This window comes from Xiphophorus hellerii, chromosome 21 (assembly GCF_003331165.1).
Source record: "Xiphophorus hellerii strain 12219 chromosome 21, Xiphophorus_hellerii-4.1, whole genome shotgun sequence".
Classification (NCBI taxonomy): Eukaryota; Metazoa; Chordata; class Actinopteri; order Cyprinodontiformes; family Poeciliidae; genus Xiphophorus; species Xiphophorus hellerii.
The window spans coordinates 687,585-695,525 of record NC_045692.1 but is presented as its reverse complement, the minus strand read 5'-3'; the positions used below and the strand labels follow the sequence as shown (position 1 = coordinate 695,525).

The 7,941-nt window shown below is 37.1% G+C and overlaps 1 long non-coding RNA gene across 1 annotated transcript; it reads right to left on the bottom strand.

The window, feature by feature from the left end:
* Nucleotides 1–1,044: 1,044 nt before the first annotated feature.
* LOC116711411 (uncharacterized) lies at nt 1,045–5,048 on the bottom strand. Its single transcript, XR_004337216.1, has 4 exons — nt 4,549–5,048; nt 3,465–3,614; nt 3,280–3,372; nt 1,045–2,499 (listed from the first exon to the last, which is right to left on the bottom strand). It is a non-coding gene; the product is annotated as an uncharacterized LOC116711411 (long non-coding RNA).
* Between the last annotated feature and the right edge of the window lie 2,893 nt (nt 5,049–7,941).

Below are 7,941 nucleotides of genomic sequence, written 5' to 3'. Positions count from 1 at the left end.
CAGAGACACATGTTGCATCTGCGATGAAAAAAAGTTGTCACTCATGCACTGAATTATTGTGTGGAGGTGTTGACTGAGATGTTGCTTATATGGGACAACCCTGTGACCAAAGTCTGCTATATAATGACATTCATGAACGAGCCGATTCTTCTGGACCGATCTTTACTAAGTCCTATAGGACTGAAGCCTCATTGAAAGCCGTTCTTTGTTCTTGTGATGCTCTGCATGCACTGCAGTCGCTATTATTATTTTATTTAATTAAAAAAAATATATAGATTTATTTAATTGGCGAATAAACAAAACAAGAACATAGGAACGCAGGACATGCTCATTGCTCTTTGATTGTTTTTGTCACCTGTCATGGCGGCAGACAGGATGAGAACAGTCATGTCCTTCTGCTTGGTTACTTGTTGCACCTTGGACAGTGTTCATAGTACACTGTAAAAATAATTAGGGTGGTTAAACTTAAAAACTTGAGTTCAACAGCTGCCTTAAAAACACAAGTTAACACAACTTGAAATAATGTTTTTTTCCAACTTAGGATGGCAAGCTAGAAAACTAGACCAATTGCTGATAATTCATTGATTAAATATGATACCATAAGTTGAAATGACTAACTATAGAACATTATTCATTCTCAAAAAATTGAGTACTCTTGTCAAGTAAATTTACAATCATATTCTATTTGAACTCAAATAATTAAGTTATACCATTTGTCTAACTAATGAATACTAGTTGTATGAACTTCATACTCCGAGTTTAAATAACTTGCAAAGTTACATTAACCATTCAAAAAAACTTGCTTTATTTTGTTAAAGTAGCAAGCAATTATATATACTTTCAACTCTCATTTTAAAGTTTAACTGACTAACTGTATTCATACCAATTCCCTTTTTGAGTTAATTTAACTCAAGAGTTTAAGGCAGCTACTGAACTTCAAACTGCAATTTAAGTAAACTAACATTTCCAAATATTGCTCACCTTCTCCACTAATAATGCCAAGTTCACCAGTTTCCTAAAAATAATTACACAAAATGCGGTTCCATTTCAAATATTATACATTTATTTTTATCTTTCTCTATCAAAAAAAGAGATAAGCCTTAAATCAAGCATAAAAGAAAACATTTGTTCAAGACAATCAGAAGTGTTGACATTTATTGAAGGACCAAAACTGACAAAAACAGAAATTAATTTTTTGACAAACAGAAATATATATTTTTTATATAAATCTCAAATAAATGCATTTAAAAGGCACCAATTAAGAACTTTACCTAATGTTTTATTGTAAAAATTTTGTTTTTACCCTTTGTAGATTCATTTATGATTCTTAAATGTTTATTTTTATCCTTTTCCCCCCAAAAACTTTTTTTTCCATAAGCTGCTTTTACATGTCTCATGTTTTTACTTTACCTTATGCATTTCTGCTTTATTATGCAAATAAGGTGGGCAGTGACATTTTTCTAAAGTCAGCTGGCTGTGGGGACCATCTTAAAGGGGGCTGTCCTTCTTGGGTAAGTTCAACTATTGGTCAACAGATCTGCACATGGATTCTGCTCCTTCTTGTCTGTTGACCAATAGTGAAGGAGCTGACCCAAGAAAGACAGCACAACTTATTTGCAAAATGAGGCCTAATACAAGACAGAGATATGTAAAAATAACAATTAAAAATACTTGAGGGAAGGGGACACACACACAGACTTAAGACATGAATGCATCTACAAGTAAAGGCCAAACACACATATATATTAAATTATGTGCTACAAAAATATTGTTTGTAGGAACTAAGCTGGAAAAATATCAAGGTAAATTATAAGATATGAGGTGAAGTTTTCTTATTTATTTAATTGGTGCATTTTAAGTGTATTTTATTGGTGAGTTTCAGTCCTCCATTTAAATCAGACCATTATTTTAAAAAACATTCTAACCACGTTGAACAGTGGCAGTGCAAAGTCAATACAACTAGCTAGCTCTCTCAAAAACAGTCCAAAAAGTGCAAAACGATCAGTGTTTTAACAAACTCACAAAAACCCTGAGAGGTTTTTCCATGAATTCAGCACAATGCTAAATGTTTTAGTGCATAACCATTAGTATTAACATTTAGTGCATAAAACAAACTGAACAAATTCTTACAGGAACTCTTATTTAAGAAAACAAAACTGTAAACATACCAGATGTTACAGTTTGTACCTCAAGATTTTGTTTCTCAAACCATGTACTCGAGCTGAGGTCTGGTCTGATCTTCATCACCACTCTCTGAAGAAACTCAAACGAATACTTCATGTCATTTGGATACTTGAGATTGATACAGTAGATGACACCCATAAGCATAGCAAAGCCAAGTGTCACATCTTTAATGTTGTGAAGCACAATGGTCTCCTCCACCACAACTGCCACGTCGAAGACCTCGTGTGGGATGGCCCCTAGTTCCCTACCTTCACAGGCAATCAGGAGACCAACCTGCATCCCCTTCATGGCATCATCCAGAATATCAGCATGAGCCTTAAAAATAGAAAAGAAATAATGACATTTGTGTGCAAGCAAAGAATGCAAATACTCAGTTATTTTTAAACTGCAAGTTTTTATGCTATTGTGAAGTTTAACAATCCGCATGTTTTGACACTTGTGGGGTTGTATGGTGCACTTCTGTTTAGTCAGAGAATAACCTGACACACACTCCCAGTTTGACAAAGCATAGAGCATAATGGCAATGAAACAGGCCACTGTTGTGGATGAGGCCAACATCAAGAAGCTTTAGACATTGAAAATAAGTCCCACCTGAAAAAAAGCCAGTTTATGTGTGCATATTCAACATATTTTCAGCACTTTACTTTGTCATCAGGTAGTCCTCCTTTTTGACAAACTTTTTTCATCCACAGAACTTGTATTTTCATGCACATGAGCACAGTGTATGGCAGATTAAAACCACCATTGTGAAGCGCTGAAATTATTCTAAAAATGTAGGACACTAGAAATGTTTCCATTTTAATGCATTTTTTAAATCATCAAATTCTTCAAATGTCAAAAGAAATGAAAGAAAATGCAAATCAGGCATGTTTCCATCAACTGGCTTTGAGCAAAATCAATCAGGACAGACGGAGTAATTACATCAGAATTTGATGTTATGCATGACTGTAGTAAACAGGAAGTAATGTCTCTTAAGGACTAAAAATAAGTTTTTGCAAACACAAATACTACAAAAAGATTTTTAAGAAATTATAGCAAGAAAGAGAAATAGGTAAATATGTAAATAGTCTTTGTAATAACATGTCTTAGTCTTACATCACACATCCTGATGACAGTTGATGGATCTTCCCCAGATATGTAACGTGGCAAACCAAGCAGAGCAGCAGCCCTTCTCCTTTCATTCGTGTCCTGCAAGAGATGAGACATGCAGTAAGACGAATATATTTTAACAAAAATAACAAATTATGCCTAGTTTTCTAGCCATCTTCAGTTCTGCTCACATCTTTTGCAAGGCAGTCCAAAATGTCTTTGAGTGGCTGCTTCTTTCCAGATTTGGTTGCTGCTTTGTAGACCTCCAGCAGTCTCAGATCCAGGCCACTGACAGCTCCACTTCATCCACAGTTTTTGCCAAACTTTAAATAATGGACCACCTGCACAAAAAAACCCATACATTTCAGATTATGGTATTTAAAAAAAAAGTATTAATACATACGAATGCCAGTTTTGCCACTTAGTTAAAATAACTTGTCTAAATTGTTATCTTCACCAGCTTCATTGTCCAAACTAGAGGTTCCAAAGTTTTCAGAATTTGACCCGCACAATAACAGTAACATAGACTGTCCCCAATTTATTTTAAATGATATACCTCGATATTGGGTCAAATGAACAAGAACAGAATTCATCATGCTAGTTTAATTCATTTTAAGGTGACCTAAGCACACGCTTTAGTAACAACTAAAGTAAATTAGTAGTCATCTTTAAAATGTAATTCAATTTAAAAAAGATTTTTCAGGACCTACAGTGGGGTCCTGACTATCTGGAAGCCACTGAGCAAAGACAAACGCTTGATAAATAATTACTGTAAAATTCAGAATACAGTTTAATCTGCAATTGCCGCTGGAGGTAGTTTCCTCTCCAACAGTGAAATTGCATTTGTCACCGGCAACCAGAAACGGGACACAGATGCCACCAACACATGAAACAAAGGACACGGCTAATTACCGACAAGAAACACGACTAATTACAGACGCACAGTCTTTCCCAAAGCCGCTAACTCACCTGCAGTCAGCACGTCAATGCAAAACTTTGACCAAGCGCCACATATGTGTTTCTGAGGGCGTGTACAACAACAAAATTCGTGGTAGCTGCTTGTATTTTCTCTTAAGAAAAGTTCTATAAGCGCAACCCAGTAGCATACTGCCTTTAGCTAGGCTCGTCTGCATTGACTAACTCCTGCCCTCGACAATTAGCAAGCTGTTGTTTTATGTCCTGTGTTTAAACATGTAACAGAGACACGAACTTTTAGCTCTTAACATATTCTGAAAATGGATGGCATTATCAAAAAAAATGACAAATGAAGCTTACCTTACTATGACTCCAGCTCGCTTCGCATTTCAAAAAAATGTCCCGCCGAATTTGAACGCCTTTGGGACAGAGGTCTTGGAAAAATTGGTATTCATCCGCGACTTTGCTTTCGACGTCCTTCATCTGGTCAGGTGGTGTTCCTCTTCTTCATTTAATATGCAATTCTAACTTGGATGGATAACTTTATAAAGTCTGACTAAATCTTACATCATATTTAGTCCCTTATCAGATAAAGAGCGAATTTCCGGCACTATTTGTATCTCGCATTAATATTGCCAGTGGTGATCAGTTTTTATAAGATCCGGTTACCTTTTTAAAACTCAGATTGTCAAGTTATGTTCACACATTTAAATTTATGTTTCACTGAACTGACTCACATCCTCGAGTTGAAATGCCAATAACTCAGGAAATTAAGTTGAAATTACATAACTCATTATGTTAATTGGAAGTAACTTATAGAAAAACGTTATGATAACTAATTGAGAGTATGACTTTTAACAGTGTAGAGGCGTGGCGATACAATAATCTCATAATATGATATACAATATTCTGATCACGATGCAATATGTATCACGATATTTGGCAAACGATACAATTTGATGCATTTTACGATTTTCTGAAAGATTTTAGGACAGAGTGATTTTAGTGACATTTTGTGTTCCATAGACTTTGATTTAATTAACTGAAAACTGATTAAAAGCACCAACTACCCAATACCTGACTCTGATTGGACAGAGTCTAACAGCCTACAACTGGACAAAATGAATCAAACATGGATTGAGAAAATGCATCTTTGATCCACATTCAATTCATGTGGATTTGACATAAAACTCAAAGTTTCAACAGTGATCCAGCAGCTGAGTGGGGAGATTATCAGCCTCTGTAGACTCTCAATATGCAAATGACTGCACTTCTGTTTTTCTTTTGGACATACTGTGGCTGTGTTTTGGAGTAAAAAAAGTCTTTTGGATTACAGGGAAAAGGTTTTTCTACCTTGGCTGTAAGCTGTTTACTACTAGCTGCTGGAGGAGTGGCTCTGCCTCACCCCGTAGTGATCGACTCCTTGCAGCTGCGCAGCGTTGCCATTTTCCTGCTTGGATCTCTGAATAGCTGCCTCTCAAACTGCCAGGATCTCAATGTACTCTCAGTCTCTGATACTCTGTCAGTTGCTAATAAGAATGATTGATCCGCCATAGTCATCATGGCAATCCTTACTGCGCCCAGACTGCGGCTGCGGGTTTCCCCTCTTCGTTTTCAAAACAGAGCGCCACTGCATGCTGCGTGTTCATTCTTCAGGTAATCCTTTATATACAGAACAGACACCACTGAGCTAAAAACAAATTACGAAGTGAATGCCACTAGTCGCTCCAATATCCAAACTTTGCATTAATTTCGCGATCTCACTGTTTTTGCCGCTACTCTCCGCTTCTCTTTCACGGTTACTTGCGCAACTTTACTTTGTTTCGTAGCAACAAAATACAGCCGTTATTTATTGAAGATTTGAGATTTCCAAAAACAAAGGAATCTGATGTTGCGTTTCGTTTTTTACATTTGGAAGCTCATTCCCTTTCACATAACTGGAAAAGCCGGTTTTTGACATTTCTCTGACATTCGGAAAAAATATGGTTTACTTATTTTAGCATAACTCCGGTTTTACTTGTCTTATTAACACAATTAAAAAACTGGCGTGCAGTTTATAATGAGCACTTTAAGCACAAGTTGAAAGTGAGACTGGGGGAGGCGAGTCTTGCTGCTACGTTGTCACAAACCAGACATGTTAAAAAGACGGAATAAGCCTATGGACCCCCAGGGTTTAACTATCAACACTTGCGGATGAAAAACCGATACCTTCTGAGGGTGGAAAAAAATCGATAAATATCGTAGAATCTATATAATTATACAGCCCTAGTTCATAGTTGAGTGTTGTTTACAGTTAATGCATTACCTTAATTGCTATGTTTAATGGTGCAGACAGTTGTGGTTTCTGACATGGGCTATATAGGCAACCACCCAGGGCATTATATTTTTAGGGATGGCAGGAGGCCGCCGTGGATTGTGGCTAAGAGATGGAAGCAAAGCAGAATGAAGAAAAGTTTGAATTGATAGTGATACTGGTTAAATTTATTTCAGCTCTAAGTATTTAATATCTAGATGTTTTTTATGGGAATGTGGATTTTTCAGATCAATTTGAGAAGCAATTTTGATAGGTACACTTAATTTTATTGTGTCATGTAGCGCGGGGCGCTGGTCTTGGTCTTGACTTGGTCTCGGGTTAAGTGGTCTTGACTACAACACTGCTACATGGCTCCTTGGTTGCATGTCCTCCCTCCTCCACCTTCTTTCCATCCCCTTTCTGTTGGATTTCTTTCCAAATAAATGTCACTAGTGGCAAAAAAAGTGAAGTTCATGCTGTTAGGACAGGAGACAAGATGTTTCCATCCCTGAAATTATGATGCATAGAATCACATGCAACATAATACATGTGATTATGCATTATAATCACATGCATTATGATTAAAGCCTAAACTGTCACAGAGAGTAAACACAATAAAAACATGCTTTATCTGTGGCATTGTTCATTAAAATGGGACATTTCTGATGTATTAAAATTAAATATAACAGGTACACTTAATGGTATTGTATTAGCGATTAGGCAATGCATTCAACAAGTACTTTTACTTTTAATACTTAAGTATTTTTAAAAGCCAGTACTTTTTTTACTTTTATTCAAGTAAAAATGTTAATGTTATACTTTTACTAGACTACATATTTGTCTGTGTATTTGTACTTTACTTAAGTAAATTTGTTTGAGTACTTTCTCCACCACTAGAGGAGAGCAACAGGCAAGTGTTACGAGAGATAATTATAGAAAAATTTAGAGACTAGACTCAGAGGGGCGCAGAGTACCATAACAGGCAAACACTCAGGCGTTGAAGTGCTAGCAGTCCGCTCCTCCTATACCCTAAGATGACGAGGTAGATTGATCACAGGTGTGCTGAATCCAGACAGTCGGCACGCCCTCCAGGTCGGAGCCGCCTCTTGGCACCATCTAGTGAATGATGAAGGAAGCAGCAGACAACAGAGACTTCCCACAAAGTCCCAAAAACCCCAATTCCCAACAGTCGTGGACAATCCACTGCGATGCAAATAGATATGCAATCCTGTGATGGAGATGTTATTTCAATCTGGATAGACTCACACAGAGAAAAATAGCAGTTAGAAAATTTAATTGTACAAAGTTCTTTGGTGCTCGAACCCGGCAGAAGACCTGTGAGCTGAGGATCACCAAGGGCAGGTGATCGGTTCGGGCGAAGCTCAGGGTAGTCTTCCCCCCGGTCTGAATACTGGTGGTGGAGCGGAGCCTTGAGATGAAGGAGCACAGGGGGAACCAGG